The sequence below is a fragment of the Pristiophorus japonicus genome, chromosome 21 (genome assembly GCF_044704955.1).
Source record: "Pristiophorus japonicus isolate sPriJap1 chromosome 21, sPriJap1.hap1, whole genome shotgun sequence".
NCBI classification, from domain to species: domain Eukaryota; kingdom Metazoa; phylum Chordata; class Chondrichthyes; family Pristiophoridae; genus Pristiophorus; species Pristiophorus japonicus.
The window spans coordinates 81,256,905-81,276,954 of record NC_091997.1 but is presented as its reverse complement, the minus strand read 5'-3'; the positions used below and the strand labels follow the sequence as shown (position 1 = coordinate 81,276,954).

Here is a 20,050-nt window from a genome sequence, read left to right as displayed (position 1 = left end):
TTTGGGTTTTTCCGGATTTCTGAGATGAAATCAGACATCCCGAATTCGGAAACCCCCTGGGCAGAGTTTCGGGTATTTCCAGATTTCAGAGACAGGGACAGTGGCTGTGGGTGATTCAAATCCTGATAACCGTCAGGGACAGCCAGTGTGGGGTGGGTGGTTCAAAATCGGATAATGGCAAGGACAGCGGCTACAGGGTGTTTTTAAAAAAAATTGTTTTATTATGCTTAACCTTGTTTTGGATCACTATTGCTCTATATTGACCGCATAGGCACCTGGTGTGATCTGACAGGACTGCATCCAGGGCTGACACCAGGATTGGAAATTCGGCAACCTTGTGCCCGTTATTTTGACTCTATTTCACAGTTTGACGAAAAACGGCAAACCTGGAAATTCGGAGAAGTCTTGCGCCGGTGGTTTTTAAGGGAGCTTTTGAGAGTGGCATGGTGAAATATTCCCTACCCCTTAAAAGATCAGCCTTGTTATCGCTCCCTCACCGCTGCCCTCTCATTCAGCATAGTGTGTGGTCGGAACTCCTCAAACGAGTTTGTCCACAAGTGCTGCCCTGTGATTAGGGCTCAAATGGGCCCCCCTTCTCTTTACCTTATAGTATGGACGGAATGATAATCAGTAACCCCCCCCACACAGTAGGAAACACAGAGCTCTTCTCAAATAATGTTAGTTTATTCATGCGGCAGTTACCGCATCAGAAATCGATGCAAAAATCCAACCAACGGGAGAACACTGAAATTCACTCTTGGAGACACCTTCTGGAGGAACAGCAAGGTGAGGGTGATGGTGGTGTGTGTGCCTGGGGGGGGGGGGGGGGGGGGGGGGGGTGGAGATTATTTACAGAATACTGATCAGAATATCCATTTCTGAAATTTTACGACTTTCATTTTATGCCATTTATATCGCTGTTGTGAAAAAATTGTCCGTTTTTTGGAAAAGATTTCCGGATTCCGGACATCGACTTGTGCGATCGGCACGGTGTCCAGTTTCCGTAACATTCCGGTTTTTGGAACTCCGGATTTGGGACGAACTACCTGTTGAAGTGTTCATCCACAATATCACCCAATTCGTAATGAATTTAAGAGGTACAGGTTTAGTGTATAACCAAGCAGAATGCAACTTAAGACACCAACACAGTAAGTATGAAGCTGCAGTAATACTCGCCCTCCTGTAGGCTCAGAGACATGGACCATGTACAGTAGACGCCAAGTCGATGGAGAAATACCACCAACGATGTTTCCGCAAATCCCCTGGGAGGACAGACACACCAACATTAGTGAGCTCGACCAGGCCAACATCCCCAGCATTGAAGCACTGACCATACTTGATCAGCTCTGCTGGGCAGGCCATATTGTCCACATGCCAGACACGAGACTCCCAAAGCAAGCGCTCTACTCGGAACTCTTTCACGGTAAACGAGCCAAAGGTGGGCAGATGAAACGTTTCAAGGACACCCTCAAAGCCTCCCTGATAAAGTGCAGCATCCCCACCAACACCTGGGAGTCCCTGGCCAAAGACCGCCCTAAGTGGAGAAAGAGCATCCGGAAGAGCGCCGAGTCTTGTTGCCGAGAGCATGCAGAAATCAAGCGCAGGCAGCGGAAAGAGCGTGCGGCAAACCTGTCCCACTCTCCCCTTCCCTCAACGATTATCTGTCCCACCTGTGACAGAAACTATGGTTCTCGTATTGGACTGTTCAGCCACCTAAGGACTCATTTTAAGAGTGGAAGCAAGTCTTCATCATAGGCAGTGCCTCGGAATCGAGGAAGTAGAATGAAGGAAGGATTGCTGAGCACACACCCATCCCCTCTCACTCCCAGTAATTAATTGTTCACACAATAAGTACATAACAATTCACCCATGTGTTTGTACATACCCAAGTGCCAATTTCTGTATGTTTACAGAATACCCTGGGATAAAAGCAGATGATTCACTCCTACCGGAATCGCATTGGACTCCTGTACTACATGTTATAAACTATGTACATTGCATGGTCATCACTGAAGGATACAGTCATTTAAGAGCAGGAAGGCAGTGTTGAAGAAACAAAAGCCAGCATTCTTTTGATTTTATGCACGTGTATCAATAATAGTGCACTCTGAAAAGTTTGGCGCTAAAGACTCCTATAAATATTATACACCTCCAGTACAAAGGGCATGCAGTGCGGCATGTGAATATAGCTTTCATGCTGCTGTATCATAAAGCAAATATAGCTGAAGAGTAGCTCGACATAATGTTAGATTACTGAGGACACGATAAGGCATTATATAAATGCAAGTTCTTTCTTTTATTGCTGAGCAATAACTAACTCTCCTCTAGAGAAATACTTTTGTAACAGGGTCTTTCTCCCGCTCCCCCATTCCAGACACCTACAATTAATGTTGTAGCTTCTCGAAATTGCCACGTCTGACCACACCCACTGTAATGCAAATTAATAGCGGGCATGAGGAGCGGCATCTGCAATTATGTCCGAAAACTAATTGCAAAATGAATTTGAATTATAAATTTCAGATGGATACTGCACAATGTGGTGCACTGCTGCTACAAAAGCCATGTGATGCTTTGCACCTGCAGGTCTGAAGTCACTCGATCTGTGTTACCCCATCAACGATGTGTCAATCCCACTCCACAACAACTAAAGATCAGCAACAAGCGCAACTTGGTATAAATTATAATGAATAAAAACTGCCTCGCAAAGCTACAAAGCAGTAACTGAATCAAGTGCTCAGATGATTGAAAACCATGCCAATTGTACTGAAGGTGCATAATATTTATAGGAGTCTTTAGTGCCAACCATTTCAGATAGTGTACTATTATTGATACACATGCATAAAATCAAAAGAATGCTGGCTTTTATTTCTCCATCACCGCCTTCTTTCTCTTAAAATACTGTATCCTTCAGTGATGGTCATGCATGTACACAGTTTACAACATGCAGTACAGGAGTCCAATGCGAAACCCTCTTAACAGTTCACCTCCATCCAATTGGTGCTAACAATAACATTTACAGCTTATGGAGTGCCCTCCTCCATTTTGGGTGCCCCCAAAAGTTTGTCAACAGCCTTCGCCTGCTCCACGACGACATGCAGACCCTGATCCTTACCAGTGGATCCGTTGCAGACCCATTCCACATCTGAACCGGGGTCAAACAGGGCTGCGTCATCGCTCCAACCCTCTTCTCAATCTTCCTCTCTGCCATGCTCCACCTCACTGTCAACAAGCTTCCCGCTGGAGCGGAACTAAACTACAGAAACAGTGGGAAGCTGTTTAACCTACGCCATCTCCAGACCAGGTCCAAGACCACCCAAATCTCTGTCGTTGAACTGCAGTACGCGGACAACACCTGCGTCTGTGCACATTCTGAGGCTGAACTCCAGGATATAGTCGATGTATTCACTGAGGCATATGAAAGCATGGGCCTTACGCTTAACATCCTTAAGACAAAGGTCCTCCACCAGCCTGTCCTCGCCGCACAGCACTGCCCCCCAGTCATCAAGATTCACGGCGTGGCCCTCGACAACGTGGACCACTTCCCATACCTCGGGAGCCTCCTGTCAACAAAGGCAGACATTGATGCGGAGATTCAACATCGCCTCCAGTGCGCCAGTGCAGCCTTCGGCCGCTTGAGGAAGAGTGTTACAAGAGCAGGCCCTCAAACCTACCATCAAGCTCATGGTCTACAGGGCTGTAGTAATACCCGCCCTCCTGTATGGATCAAAGACATGGACGATTTACAGAAGTCGCTGGAGATATATCACCAATGATGTCTCCGCAAGATCCTGCAAATCCTCTGGGAGGACAAATGCACCAACATCAGTGTCCTTGCCCAGGCTAACATCCCCAGCATTGAAGCACTAACCACACACGATCAGCTTTGCTGGGCAGGCCACTTAGTTTGCATGCCAGACACGAGCCTCCCTAAGCAACTGCTCTATGCGGAGCTCCTTCATGGCAGACGAGCCACCGGTGGTCAGCGGAAACGTTACAAGGACGCCCTCAAAGCCTCCCTGGTGAAGTGCGACATCACCACTGATGCCTGGGAGACCCTGGCCGAAGACAGCCCTAGGTGGAGAAAGTGCATCTGGGAGGGCGATGAGCTCTTCGAATCTCAACGCTGCGAGCGTGAAGAGGTCAGGCGCAAGCAGCGGAAGGAGCCTGTGGTAAATCAGTGCCACCTGCACCCCCCCCTCTCCCGCCACCCCCTTCCCCTGACAAATATCTGTCTCACCTGTGACAAGGTCTGTGGCTCTCGTGTTGGACTGTTCAGCCACAAAAAGAACTCACTTTCGGAGTGGAAGCAAATCTTGCTTGATTCTGAGGGATTGCCTATGACGACATTTATCCTTATCCATTTAAAAAAAAAAACAGCTTTGGTTTTATTTTAAAGGAAATGGGTGTCTCTGCATGGATAGTTTTATAAAAGCCGATCATGTTGGACCTCTTTGCCACCAAATAAGTGCTCTGGACGGGGCTTGAACAAATGACAACTATGCACCCTGAACCAAAATAATTACCCCCAGGCACTGGAACAAATAAGCCACAAACCAGATACTCTGGTCACCAACTGGTTTACTTATATTGAGAGCACAAGTTCCAGGTTGCTCAAATCAGTCTGTAGCACATTTTTAATGGGAACATAACCTCTTCTTAGGTGGCCCCTCGAATCGAGGCTGACTTGCATCCACGCCAACAGGGATGAGTTCACAGGTGTTTCAATGAAGGACCTAATATTCCAGATCCCAAACTACATCCTGAAGGCTGGAAGATATCTGTGCGTGTATTTAAAAAAAAAACGTGTGGTGGCCGTTACACACCAGCCACCATACGGGCTTGATAGAGCTTGGTCTTGGTCCAGTGGCAAGGATTAACCAAGACGACTGGAGACCAGCCCTGCTGCACGGACCTAGTGCGCACACGTATCAGTGTTGGGAGCATAAACTCCAGTGGTAACCAACTGGGGTTAAAAATAACTGTTGGAAGCAGTCGACAGATTAAGTGGTTTACCTGGAGGTCTGCGATCATTTCCCCAATATTCAGTAGCTAACAGTCACCAAGATTTAGAAATGATCGTTAGCGGAATAAGAGGGCAGGTGGACAATCTACTGAATCGCACTTTACTTGATCATCCCCTCTCTTCACCCAGCAGTTTTCTGTTCCATCGTATGTTGACTTCTTTTGGGTGCACAAAGGAAACTGAGGGAGGAACTTTTGTAGGAAAGTGCAGAATATTAGACAAAGCCGATTAATGCCGTGTAGAAATTAAAAAGTTAAACCACAAAGCTGTACTTCCATGCACAGCGCACAATTTATAGATTTCCAAATGTGATACAAGAATGAGTTATGTTTTAAGTGATTTGGTCAACCTGCAATGTCCCCAAGGGATAAAACACTTAATTATATTGGCGATCTGCCAAATAAGCATTAGAAATGTAGCCATTACTTTATTCAACCTGTAAATTAAATAGAAGCCCTTTGGTGCTGAATTTAATTTGCACCTTTAAAAAAAGACAATTGTTTTTTTTTTAAACACATAGGATATACCCTGTATGTGAAAAGGAAATCCGTTTTTAGCTTAAATCCGTTTTCCTTGCCAATTCGGTTTCCTCATTTACAAAAGGCAGTAACTCATGCAAGGCGTCATCCACACTCCATCATCTCTCAAGTGGTCAAACTTCATGCGAGGCAAGACAGTGAGGGTCAGCAGGCTACTGAGCAGAAGCATTAATAGTCAATCCCACCTTTATTCACAGTCCACATACCCACAACTTTCATCAGGAATCTGTGAGCAGTGATCAACAGGCCTGAGACCAATTGCAAGATGCCTACACTATTCCCAGCTGAGATCAGTTAACTCAGCACACCAAAAGTCAAACATGGTCCTTCCTGATGCTTGTGGCTTGGTTCCAGCACTGGGCAGTGCATTTACCGTGTCATCAAAGCTGTACAAATACTTTCTTGACTGAAAGCACTTTGGGGAAATTTTAAACAATCTACTCTTTTGCATTTTAACGGTAATATACAGAAATAAATCTCTGGAGTATTTGCATTTTAACCGTGCTGTACAGAAATAACACAAGTTTGACTTTAAAAAAAATGCTCAGGCATGGGTTGTCTCTGGAGCTTGCAGAGGAGAGGTGCGAATACAGCACTTCAAAATTCTTGCCTTTAAACCGAAGCCCCGTCTGCTCTCTCAGGTGGACGTAAAAGATCCCATGGCACTACTTAGATGAAGGAGCAGGGGAGTTATCCTTGGTGTCTTGGGCCAATATTTATCCCTCAATCAACATTACAATAGTGACTACACTCCAAAAGTACTTCACTGGCTGTAAAGCGTTTTGAGATGTCTGGTGGTCGTGAAATCCAACGTCTTTCTTTCTAAAGGGCTGTGCAATCTCTCCTCAGGAGTGTTCGGAAAGAACAGATTCTTAATAAGCATTGAAAGGGGGAGGGGAAGAACAAAAGGGAAGGTCTATGATAGATTGGAAGACAGGAGAGATTAGAGACACAAAAAAGGATGATGGCCCAAATTCAAATGGTAATGCCAGGAGTTAGAAAAACATTAGTCAAGATAGGGTGTGAACGGTGGGATAATGACCAGCTGCCATTACTTTCCGAATACTCTCCAGTCTGACGAAGGGTCGTCGACCTGAAACGTTAACTCCGTTTCTCTCTCCACAGATGCTGCCTGACCCGCTGAGATTTCCAGCATTTTCTGTTTTTCTCCCCAATTGTCTGCTGTCTAGTAAAATGTTTGAGAATAGGTTTGTAACCAGATGGAAAGCAGCAACTCCAACTTAATTGCACTAACCAGGCTTGACTTGTCCAGAGGGAAATATTTCAGATTGAATTTCTGGCAGGTATAACTGATTTGGCAGCTAAAGTGACATTTACGCACGCTGTGCACAAAATAGTTGAATGGAAACACACTGTCGGTAATAACATTTCTCAGGAAGTGGGTGAACATTCAACTTAAGTGTACACCCACACAAACAAGCCACTCTCTCCATCAACTCAGTCTATATTCTTAGAAGTGTTTCAGATGTTTCTCAGAAAGGGATTTCATCCTGTGGATAGATACCAGCCAACCATCGCGGAGAGTCTCCATCATACTACATAAATGGAGGCATCCTGCCTTGCAGTATTAGGTTCAATATAAGAACTGCTGTCTTCCATTTGCTACACTACAACTAACCACACTTCATTAAATCAACAATACTCCCAGTGTATAACTAGATAACTTTGCCCTATCTTTATTAGGTCAAAGGAAATGACCCTTACTTGAATACGCAATTGCAGTTGCTGAAGTATCTCAAATGCTACTATCTGTACTTCTGATATGAATATACAGTTAGTTATTTCCACGCAGTGCAAAGTATTAAGCAACGCCTTGATTTCAAAATTCTCATCCTTATTTTCAAATCCCTCCATGGCCTCTTCCCTCCCTATCGCTGCAATCTCCTCCAGCCTCCCCTACCCCCCCCGGAGATGTCTGCGCTCCTCTAATTCTGCCCTCATGAGCATCCCTGATTATAATCATTCAACATGGCGGCCATGCCTCTGTTGCCAAGGCCCCAAGCTCTAGAACTCCCTGCCTAAAACTCTCAACCTCTCTTTCCTTCTTCAAGACGCTCCTTAAAATATAGCTCTGAGTTTAAAATTAGGAAGCTAGGGATACAAAGAAAAATCACACCAAACTTTTATGCACAAAGATCAATAGGTTTTGTATACGAAATTTGAGAAAATCATTTAAGTGAACAGCATAAATGAGTTCAAGTGAGTATGATGCATTTTTGGAGAGAGGAGGGATAAAGCGATAAGGAGGGATAAAGCGATAAGGAGGAGGAAGAGTGGCTGATCTCTGAAAAAAGGACAAGCTTGCTTGGCCTAATGTTTCTTGTACTCTCAATGTTCTAATAGGAACTCTGTAAACCCGGGCCTGGGATGTGATACAACGTGCTGTCAACAATGTATCTTAAACTTTGAAGAAAACTTCCAAGGTGGTATACATAAAGCTGGTAGTCAGCTTCACACTCCAGAAAAAGGACTCTTTCTTTTTCACTAAATCAAGTGAACACAACAACACTCAAGAAGTTCAACATCATCCAGGACAAAGCAGCCCGCTTGATTGGCACCCCATCCACCACCTTAAACATTCACTCCCTCCACCACCGGCGCACCGTGGCTGCAGTGTGTACCATCTGCAAAATGCACTGCAGCAACTCGCCAAGTCTTCTTCGACAGCACCTCCCAAACCCGCAACCTCTACCACCTAGAAGGATAGACAGCAGGCACATGGGAACACCACCATTTCCATGTTCCACTCCAAGTCACACACCATCCTGACTTGGAAGTATATCGCCATTCCTTCGTCGTCGCTGGGTCAAACCTGGAACTCCCTCCCTCACAGCACTGTGGGAGCAACTTCACCACACGGACTGCAGCGGTTCAAGGCGGTGGCTCACCACCATCTTCTCAAGGGCAATTAGGGAAGGGCAATAAATGCTGGCCTTGCCAGCAATGCCCACATCCCATGAACGAATAAAAAAAGAAAATGTCACTTTTTTTTTTAATGAAACTTCACGTTGCAAATGACTGCTTTCCATCCTTCCCTCCACCTTACATCTCCACTTCTGAAGGCAGAAACTTGCACTAACACAAGTCAAGGATGAGAAAGAAGCCTCTGCAGCTCATGTCTAGTACTGTAACTCTCAGCCTAGCATCAAAATGTGTTTTGAACACTACTAAAGTCTATGATAGATTATTCCAGACAAATATTGCCTGTGTGTGAAGATGTTCCAACTGATATAAATGTATTCTTCAGTCATTTATAGTTACGCTCTTTCATTTTGCTGTCACGCCTAATTGAAAAATTTTCTGCATTTACTTTCATCAAAACCATTGAGTATTTTACTGGTGAATTTCCCATGGTATTTCCCACTATCCAGTTGATGACTATGTTCACATTGAAGATGGAATTCCATGGCAGAAAATGCAATGTGCTACATTTTGGTTTAAAAAAAACCCCTAAAAGTAATAATTATATTTTGGGGGAAGGTTGGGTGATGGGGATTTGTGTGTTCAGGTTCACAAGGCATGAAAAGCATCTCAAGTGATATAGCTATTAAAAAAGCTAATGGAATACTGGCCTTTATTGCAAGAGGCACAGAATATAAACTATATAAAACCTTAGAAAGAGCACATTTGGAGTAGTGTGTGCAGTTTTAGGCTCAATACTACAGGAAAGATGTGGAAGCAATAGAAGGTTACAGCAGATTCACTAGGATGCTGCCTGCTATGAGGGAATATAAATATGATGGAGGACTTGGGGAAAAAATGGGGCTGTTTTCATTAAGAGATTAAGGGTGATTTGATATAGGTATTTAAAATTATGAAGGGATGGGACAGAATGGATGGAAATAGACTGTTTCTAGTGGTTGAAGGGGTCCAGGTCAAGTGGTCATAGATAAAATATTAAATGTAAGAAACTTAAGTCAGAGAGCATGAAGTAGAGACCATGTCAACATTTATGAATAGGTTAGATTGGTGGTTGAAGGAAAAGGGGGGGGGGGGGAGAAACGGGGGAAAGAGCTAAAGTAATATGGTAACAGAGCACATGGGATTAGGATTACTGGAGGATGAAGACCAACATGGACTGGCTGGGCTGAACAATCGGTTTTCTGTGTTGAAATTGCAACGTCATTCTCTGAGTATTTAACAGCATTATAATGTTATCTGGCTCACTGCGGAGATCAGATAGTGTATTATGTTGAACAACATCACAATATTCCGTCTCCACATTAGCCTCCAGCCATCCTCTATCGCAATAGCGGGATGGTGTAATATGCAAATATCTCCAAAGAACACAGCTCTCACTGTTTCTTGGTGTTGTGTAGGGAAGCACACTTCCCAGGTGTGACTCAGTGGATAGAGAGCCCTCCCCTGCCAGTTTTCCGCAGTCAGAGATAAACTAACCGAGACAGGTGAAACTTGGCCCCTCAAGAAACACCGTATACCTGTTCCATTTGAGACAGGGACTCAACTTCATGGTCCTGTTATGTTCTATAGCGCTGTCAGACGGACAGTCAGCTCCATCAATTCTTTCAGTTCAAGATGTGCTATTCTCTTCTCCCATTTGAACAGATCAGAGACGCTGTGAAATTCCATTTAATTTCTTGTAAAGGAATTTATTTATTTTGGATAAGGTGAATGATCAACCTTACAAGTATTTGGGGTCAGAGTTACTGATCTTTCCGGAGGGAAAAGTGCTGCAGTCCTGCTGTTCATTATATTTAAACACTCCTCCTCCTACGAGGAGTCCTCTGAGTCCATCTCGCTCTGCAACCGGTACTCTGTTCTGGTGGCTCCGGGGAGTGCAGCCAGAGCCAAGTCGATGGCACTATGGGTGGCTCAGCTGCACAGAGGGGTGGGGGGAGGAAGAATAGAAGAGCTATATTGGTAGGGGATTCGATAGTCAGGGGAGCAAACAGGCGTTTCTGCCACCGCAAATGTGACTCCAGGATGGTATGTTGCCTCCCTGGTGCCAGGGTCAAGGATGTCACTGAGCGGCTGCAGGGCATTCTGGGGGGAGAGGGTGATCAGCCAGAGGTCGTGGTCTATATCGGTACCAATGACTTAGGTAGGAAGAGGGATGAGATCCTGCAGGCAGCGTTTAGGGAGCTAGGCGAGAGATTAAAAAGCAGGAGCTCAAAAGGTAGTACTTTCTGAATTACTCCCAGTGCCATGAGCTAGTGAGTACAGAAATAGGAGGATATAGCAGACGAATATGTGGCTGGAGAGATGGTGCAGGCAGGAGGGCTTTAGTTTCCTGAGGCATTGGGACCGCTTCTGGGGGAGGTGGGACCTGTACAAGCCGGACAGGTTGCACCTCAACAGAGCCGGGACCAATATCCTCGCGGGGGGGGGTTTGCTAATGCTGTTGGGGAGGGTTTAAACTAGCTTGACAGGGGGATGGGAACCTGAAAATAGATTCAGTAGGAAGGGGAGTAAAGTTGGAATTAGAAAGCAAAAATAAAGAAAGTGAGTTTGAAGGAGAGAGGAAACCAGCAGGAAAAAAGGTAAAAAAACAAATTTAAAAGGCACTGGGAATTAAATATTCAGGGTATTTGACAATCTGGAAAGACAGACAGAAAGGAAAAGGAGGTGGGGTAGCTCTATTGATAAAGGATGGAATTACTGCAATAGTGAGAAACGATATTGGCTCAAACGATCTGGATGTTGAAACAGTTTGGGTGGAGATAAGGAATAATAAAGGGAAAAAGTCACTGCTGGGCATAGTCTATAGACCCCCTAACAGTAGCAAGCTCTGTTGGTCGGAGCTTAAAACAGGAAATAGTGGGGGTTTGTAAAAAGGGAACAGCAATAATCATGGGTGATTTTAACCTCCATATTGATTGGACAAACCAAATTGGTCAGGGTAGCCTTGAGGAGGAGTTCATAGAGTGCAGAAGGGACGGGTTCCTTGAGCAGTATGCAACGGAACCAACCAGGGGGCAGGCTATCCTAGATCTGGTCCTGTGTAATGAGACAGGATTAATAAACAATCTCCTAGTAAAGGATCCCCTTGGAATGAATGATCATCACATGATTGAATTTCAAATTCAGATGGAGGGTGAGAAAGTGGGATCTCTAACCAGCGTACTAAGCTTAAATAAAGGAGACTACGAAGGTATGAGGACAGAGTTGGCTAAAGTGGACTGGGAAAATAGATTAAAGTGTAGGACGGTTGATAAACAGTGGTGTACATTTAAGGAGATATTTCACAACTCTCAAGAAAAATATATTCCAGTGAGGAGGAAAGGGCATAAGAGAAGAGAGAGCCATCCGTGGCTAACTAAAGAAATAAAGGACGGTATCCAATTAAAAACAAGGGCATACAAAGTGGCCAAAACCAGTGGGAGGACAGAAGACTGGGGAGCTTTTAAAAACTAGCAAAGAATGACTAAAAAAATTATTAAGAAAGGGAAGATAGACTATGAAAGTAAACTAACACAAAATATAAAAACAGATGGTAAAAGTTTCTATCGGTATATAAAAAGGAAAAGAGTGGCTAAAGTAAATGTTGGTCCCTTAAGACGACGAGACTGGGGAATTAGTAATAGGTAATATGGAGATGGCAGAAACTCTGAACAAATATTTAGTATCAGTCTTTATGGTAGAGGTCACTAACAATATCCCAACAGTGGATAGTCAAGGGGCTATTGGGGGGAGGGGGGGGTGAAGAGGGAGGTACTTAACACAATCACGATCACTAAGGAGGTGGTACTCAGTAAGATAACGGGACTAAAGGCAGATAAATCCCCTGGACCTGATGGCTTGCATCCTAGGGTCTTAAGAGACGTAGCGGCAGGGATTGTGGATGCATTGGTTGTAATTTACTAAAATTCCCTGGATTCTGGGGAGGTCCCAGCAGATTGAAAAACTGCAAATGTAATGCCCCTATTTTAAAAAAGAGGCAGACAAAAAGCAGGAAACTATAGACCAGTTAGCCTACCAGTAGTTGGGAAAATGTTGGAGTCCATTTTTTTTTTTTGTTCATTCTTGTCAGATCAACTCCAGCGCCAAAGATCACTTTGCGCTATTTACACTTGATCTTAGCCAAAAGGCCGAGAGAGGAAGCTGCACCGTTCCTGGAAACACTGCAATACCAGGTTGGTGCGTGGAGTGGACGGAGCAAGCCCCTGTTCCATCTCCCTGTTCCAAAAAACAATTTAATATTTGGTCCCCATAGGGGATATTAAACTGATAAGAACAGATATTACACTTGATCTTAGCCAATAGGCCGAGAAGCGATGTTGGAGTCCATTATTAAAGAAGCATTAGCAGGATATTTGGAAAAGCAAAATTCGGTCAGGCAGAGTCAGCATGGATTTATGAAGGGGAAGTCATGTTTGACAAATTTACTGGAATTCTTTGAGGATATAATGAACAGGGTGGATAAAGGGGAACCAGTGGATGTGGTGTATTTGGACTTCCAGAAGGCATTTGACAAGGTGCCACATAAAAGGTTACTGCTCAAGATAAAAGTTCACGGGGTTGGGGGTAATATATTAGCATGGATAGAGGATTGGCAAACCAACAGAAAACAGAGAGTCGGGATAAATGGTTCATTCTCTGGTTGGCAACCAGTAACTAGTGGGGTGCCGCAGGGATCAGTATTGGGCCCCAACTATTTACAATCTATATTAACGACTTGGAAGAAGGGACTGAGTGTAATGTAGACAAGTTTTCTGACGATACAAAGATGGGAGGAAAAGCAAAGCAATGTGCGAGGAGGACATAAAAAATCTGCAAAAGGACATAGACAGGCTAAGTGAATGAGAAAAAATTTGGCAGATGGGAGTATAATGTTGGAAAGTGTGAGGTCATGCACTTTGGCAGAAAAAAATTCAAAGAGCAAGTTATTACTTAAATGGAGAAAGATTGCAAAGTGCTGCAGTACAGCGAGACCTGGGGATACTTGTGCATGAAACACAAAAGGATATATGCAGGTACAGAAAGTGATCAGGAAGCCCAATGGAATCTTGGCCTTTATTGCAAAGGGGAGGGAGTATAAAAGCAAGGCAGTCTTGCTACAGATATACACACCTGGAATACTGCGTGCAGTTTTGGTTTCCATATTTATGAAAGGATATACTTGCTTTGGAGGCAGTTCAGAGAAGGTTCACTGGGTTGATTACGGAGATGAGGGGGTTGACTTATGAGGAAAAGTTGAGTAGGTTGGGCCTCTATTCATTGGAATTCAGAAGAATGAGAGGTGATCTTATCGAAATGTATAAGATTATGAGAGGGCTTGATAAGGTGGATGCAGAGAGGATGTTTCCTCTGATGGGGGAGACTAGAACTAGAGGGGCATGATCTTAGAATAAGGGGCTGCCCATTTAAAACTGAGATAAGGAGAAATTTCTTCTCAGAGGGTTGTAAATCAGTGGAATTCTCTGCCTCAGAGAGCTGTGGAAGCTGGGACATTGAATAAATTTAAGACAGAAATAGACAGTTTCTTAAACGATAAGGGGATAAGGGGTTATGGGAAGCGGGTAGGGAAGGGGAGCCGAGTCCATGATCAGATCAGCCATGATCTTACTGAATGGCGGAGCAGGCTCGAGGGGCTGTATGGCCTACTCCTGTTCCTATTTCTTATGTTCTTATGTACTACCCCACCCTGCCTTTTCTCCCCTAGGCCCTGAAGGCAGTAACTGTTGCTTGGTGCCAGCAGATCTCATGCACCTTGCCCAAGTTCTTTGTGTGTGAGCAAATCAATGGGAGGAAGAAACATCACAGCCAAGCCTGACCTAGCCTTAATGTCCACATGGCAGGAAGGGTCGGAACACTCACTGAATCTTCCACTCTCTAGCCTGACGTGCCCAGTTGCTGTCCTGACTAACATTAACTTCCTCGGTACAGTACATACAAGGGATCAAGTTCTGGCATATTTCTGAACTTTAAAAAAAATATATAGATTTTAACAGAATCCCCTGAGAAGTAATTCATTAGGATGGATGCTAAGAAAAGTGACATACAACACAGTCCGCAGTGCAGTGCTGAGGGAATGCTGCACTGTCTGAGATGCTGTCTTTCGGATGAGACGTTAAACCGAGGCCCCGTCTGCTCTCTCAGGTGGATGTAAAAGATCCCATGACACTATTTCGAAGAGCAAGGGAGTTCTGGCCAATATTTATCCCTCAATCAACATAACAAAAAAAACAAATTATCTGGTCATTATGCTGTTTGTGAGAGTTTGCTGTGTACAAGTTGGCTGCCGCATTTCCCACATTACAACAGAGACTGCACTCCAAAACAGTACTTCATTGACTGTAAAGCGCTTTGAGACATCTGGTGGTCATGAAAGGTGCTCTATAAATCTAAGTATTTTTTTCTTACTAAAACCATAAGGAGATACTGGGTTGTCCCAGTGTCCTTGAACAAAAAAAACGATACACACGATAACAAAGTGGGACTTGTGGGGAAGGTGGGGGTTGAGAAAGGGAACACAATGTGAGCATATATAAACACACAAGAACACACGAAGCTCAATCTAAAGGAAAACAAGCTCACTATTGAAGTAGTGAAGGGTTCTAACTGTCTTAGTCTCTCCAACTTTTTATGGTAGCTGGCCAGACAGTGACTATGAAGATGGCCGAGACTGTATCTGTTTATTACACAACTATAGGACACAGCTTACGTAAGTAGAGAACTGCTAGCATGTTATGTGCAGGTGGACAGTTGCATGTTGATGGGTGTAGTGCCAACGCTCTCACAAATACTGAGGAACTTCAATTTAACCAGAACTGAGGGTTAATTTTCTTCAGGAATCATGAACATTTGTTCTTTAGGAATTTCAGGAGGCAAATCTTTAAAACTGTGTCCATTAATGATGCTACTGTTGTACTGCTGTTCAGACAGACAGACCTTTAAGTAGGGTTGTTTTTCCCCAAGGCAGTATTATCTGCGTAATACTGTATATGCTCTCACAAGTAAAACAAGTTTTCACACCTCAGAAAACCTCCAGCCTCAACGTTCCCTAATAATCAGGTTATGACCCGTGAACAAAACGGCTTGAGACCAAAGCTGAATGAGCAGAGTTAGCTTAAACGAGTTCAGTCTAGATTTGTAACCTGTCTAATGGTTTGATGAAGCTTTAGCTGAGCTGCATGTACGTCCTTGCAAATATTCTACATCATTTCTGTTGGCAGAAGAGACAGAATCTACAGGCCAGGTCAAGGTGTCGCATTATGTAATGTACTTCGTTCCTTGCAACAATTTACTGAAAACACAATCCTTTTGAAAATGTGATTTCTCTCCCTGAATCACAAGAATGACCTTGTCCCTTGTTTTCTTTGACCTGTGATAAAGCATTGGATCTTTGACAAATCAATGGCAGGTGTTGGAAAATTAGTTACAGAGCAGAAAATAACTGAGAAGAAATCCATGGGCATAAACTCCTTCCCTACTACTCCATCCCACCCCAAATTAGCACACCGAAGCCCTACATTAGCAGACAGAAACACTTCATCGTAAATATAACAGTACAGGTTTGCTAAAATAGTTTTAATCACATTTTTCCACAACTGTTCCGAAAAGGACTCAAATTGTCCCATGATCAGATAGGACCGACAGCAACTATTTACTGCTCTGCAATCCAATGTTAAGCGTCAAACCCTTCAGTATGCCAACATAAGAGCATATGCTGACAGACTCAGACTCAAGGTAGCTTCTTTTAGCAACTGCTTTAGACCACCAAACCACAGTACCATCGCACTACGCTGGGACATGGGTTAGTGACCACACACCCTCCACTACTGAGCTTGTGAGCAGTTCAGGGGCTTCCCCAAAGGGAAAGAAAAATGGAGAGAATCAGCTCTTGCACACTGTAGCCATTTAATTATCAGATACTTAGGAGGTCGGGGTAGGTGGTTTTCAAGATGGCCGCCAGGGTGGCAGCTCCCTGAGGAGCTCCCGAGAAAACAAATTTAACCTTAGAATCTTGAGGCATCCGACAACTTATCACTCTCAACCTCCTCCCCTCCCACTATCTAAACTTTCCCTAACCGTAATAGACCCTAATATGGGGTACATTTTCTTAAATTTGACCTTAAACCCTTATTCCTATAATCCATAAATTCGGGCCTACCTCGGACGCAAATCTTCCCTCCTAAACTCCACACCACTCTTAGACAACGACGACTACGACTACCGAGCCTCCTGCTGCAGCAGCTACCTGGACCTGTTCCCTCCTTCGGCGACTTCCTCCTTCAACGCCGGCTCAGCTGCCCCACCTGATCCCCGACGACGCACGATGAACCACGTGAGCCTCCAGCGGTGATCGGGCCTCCTCCAGCAGCAATCGGGCCCCCTCCAGCGGCGATCGGGCCTCCTCTTCCTCCTTCAATGACGGTTGGACCTCGCCTCCTCAACGGCGATCGGGCTTTCTTCCCCTTCAGCGACGGCTGGACCTCTCCTTCCCCGCTGGCCTCTTCTCCCCCAGCACGTGGTGAGTACCATGGCTGTGACCATCCTGACCTTCCCCACTGAACTCCAGGGGACCGCTGACCCTTTCAATGCCTGCCCCCTAGCAAGCAGCAGACCACCTACCATCAAGGGCGCTACTCAGCGCCGAGCTTGTGGCCAACATCTCGCCGTAGGCAACTAGGCTCATACAGCAGTGCCTGGTCTCCGGTCGTCATGGACCCCCTTGCCACTGGACCAAGACCGTGCTCAGTTAAGCCCTTGTGGTAGTCAGTGTGCAACGACCACTCCACGTTAAAAGAACTCACACACAGGCATCTTCCACTGATTTAATATGAAGTTCGGGACCTGGAGCGTCAGGCCTTAATGGACAACTCCAACAGTGACAGGCCGGGACACCGCACTGCCATAGTTGCCTGGGAACTTCAGACGCTTTGACATCGACATTGACGCCCTAAGCGAGACCCAGTGGGCAGGGGAAGACCAGCTCGAGGAACATAATGGAGGTTATACCTTTTTCTGGAAAAGAAAACCAGAGGAAGAACGCCGTCTTCACGGAGTCGGCTTCACTGTCAAAAATGAACTTGTTGGCCGCCTCAAAGACCCCCACTGCGGGATTAACGAACACCTGATGACCCTTCGCCTTACCCTATCCCGGAACCAATTCACCACAGTCATCAGTGCTTATGCCCCAACACTCGATGCAACGGATGAGGCTAGAGGGTGTTTATTCCAACCTCGAGACATCCCTGTCCCACGTCCCCAAGCGAGGCGACAGTCCGGGGTCAGCAGCATCGGCGAGAGGCCGCGAGATCAGGAGCTCGGGAGGTGCGTGGAGAGGCGACAGTCCGGGGTCAGCAGCGTCGGCGAGAGGCTTGTGCAGCTACAGGAGGAAGGCAAAAAAGTAGAAAGAAATAGAAAGGTGACGTCACAGCCAAGGGGGTAAGTGATTGGCTGGTGATTGGTGAGTAGTTTTTCTTTTTTCTTTTTTCTCTTCTAGATCAGTAAGTAACTTTTGGCATTGTTGTTGCCAATTTAAGTTAATCTAAGAGTCAAGTCATGGCAGGAGAGTTCGGACACGTGATATGCTCCTCCTGTACCATGTGGAAGCTCAGGGACACTTACGGTGTCCTTGCCGACTACGTGTACGGGAAGTGTATCCGCCTCCAGCTCCTGTTGCGGAATTGGTGCTGAGGGTGGATTCCCTCTGGAGCATCCACGATGTTGAGAATGACGTGAGTACCACGTGTAGCGAGTTGGTCTTACGGCAGGTGAAGGGTCCACAGCCAGCTAGGGAATGGAAGACCAGCAGGAAGAGCAGCGCAAGGAAGGTAGTGCAGGGGTCCCCTGCGGTCATCCCCCTGCAAATCAGATACACCGCTTTGGGTACTGCTGAGGGGGATGACTCATCAGGGGAGGGACTCATCAGGGGAGGGCAGCAGCAACCAAGTTCATGGCACCGTGGCTGGCTCTGCTGCACAGGAGGGCAGGAAAAAGAGTGGGAGAGCGATAGTGACAGGGGATTCAATTGTAAGGGGAACAGATAGGCGTTTCTGCGGCCGCAACCGAGACTCCAGGATGGTATGTTGCCTCCCTGGTGCAAGGGTCAAGGATGTCTCGGAGCGGATGCAGGACATTGTGAAAAGGGAGGGGGAACAACCAGTTGTCGTGGTGCACATTGGTACCAACGATATAGGTAAAAAAAAAAAGAATGAGGTCCTACGAGACGAATTTAAGGAGCTAGGAGCTAAATCAAAACGTAGGACCTCAAAAGTAGTAATCTCGGGATTGCTACCAGTGCCACGTGCTAGTCAGAGTACCAATCGCAGGATAGCTCAGATGAATACGTGGCTTGAGCAGTGGTGCAGTAGGGAGGGATTCAAATTCCTGGGGCATTGGAACCGGTTCTGGGGGAGGTGGGACCAGTACAAACCGGACGGTCTGCACCTGGGCAGGACCGGAACCAATGTCCTAGGGGGAGTGTTTGCTAGGGCTGTTGGGGAGGAGTTAAACTAATATGGCAGGGGGGTGAGAACCAATGCAGGGAGATTGGGGGAGACAGAAGCAAAAGACAGAAAGGAGATGAGTAAAAGTGGAGGGCAGAGAAACCCAAGGCAAAAGACAAAAAGGGCCATTGTACAGCAAAATTCTAAAGGGTCAAAGTGCAATAAAAAGGCAAGCATGAAAGCTCGGTGCCTCAATGCAAGGAGTATTCGGAACCCAGGAGAGGGCTCTGAGCTAGTTAGAGTGGGTGAGAGCTCAGATGAACAGGACCCCAAGAAAGAATGCAAAAGGCAGGAGGCAACAGAGCAGAGTAGCTCTGGGGTATGTGTAAACCACAAGGTGATAGTAAGGGACAATATGTATGAATATAAAGGGGCTGCACGAGGGGTCAAAACTAAAAATTATGATTTTAAAAACTAGTATCAAAACACTCTACCTAAATGCACGCAGCATTCGAAATAAAGTAAATGAGTTGATGGCACAAATCATTGCAAATGGGTATGATTTGGTGGCCATTACAGAAACGTGGTTGCAGGGTGGCCAAGACTGGAAATTAAACATACAGGGGTATCTGACAATTCGGAAAGATAGACAAGAAGGGAAAGGAGGTGGGGTAGCTCTGTTAATAAAGGATGATATCAGGGCAGTTGTGAGAGACGATATTGGCTCTTATTAACAAAATGTTGAATCATTGTGGGTGGAGATTAGAGATAGTAAGCGGAAAAAGTCACTGGTGGGCATAGTTTATAGACCCCCAAATAATAACTTCACGGTGGGGCGGGCAATAATCAAGGGAATAATGGAGGCATGTGAAAAAGGAACGGCAGTAATTATGGGGGATTTTAACCTACATATCGATTGGTCAAATCAAATCGAACGGGGTAGCCTTGAGGAGGAATTCATAGAATGCATACGGGATTGTTTCTTAGAACAGTATGTTACAGAACCTACAAGGGAGCAAGCTATCTTAGATCTGGTCCTGTGCAATGAGACAGGAATAATAAACGATCTCCTAGTAAAAGATCCTCTCGGAATGAGTGATCACGGTATGGTT

The 20,050-nt window shown here is 45.3% G+C and overlaps 1 protein-coding gene and 1 pseudogene across 2 annotated transcripts in view; both read right to left on the bottom strand.

Annotated features, from left to right (window-relative positions):
- The window catches only part of znf592 (zinc finger protein 592), a 194,259-nt gene that overhangs the window by 83,922 nt on the left and 90,287 nt on the right, over positions 1 to 20,050 (bottom strand). The gene's annotated exons all lie outside the window — the stretch shown is intronic.
- Positions 12,641 to 12,820, bottom strand: LOC139234284 (U2 spliceosomal RNA; annotated as a pseudogene).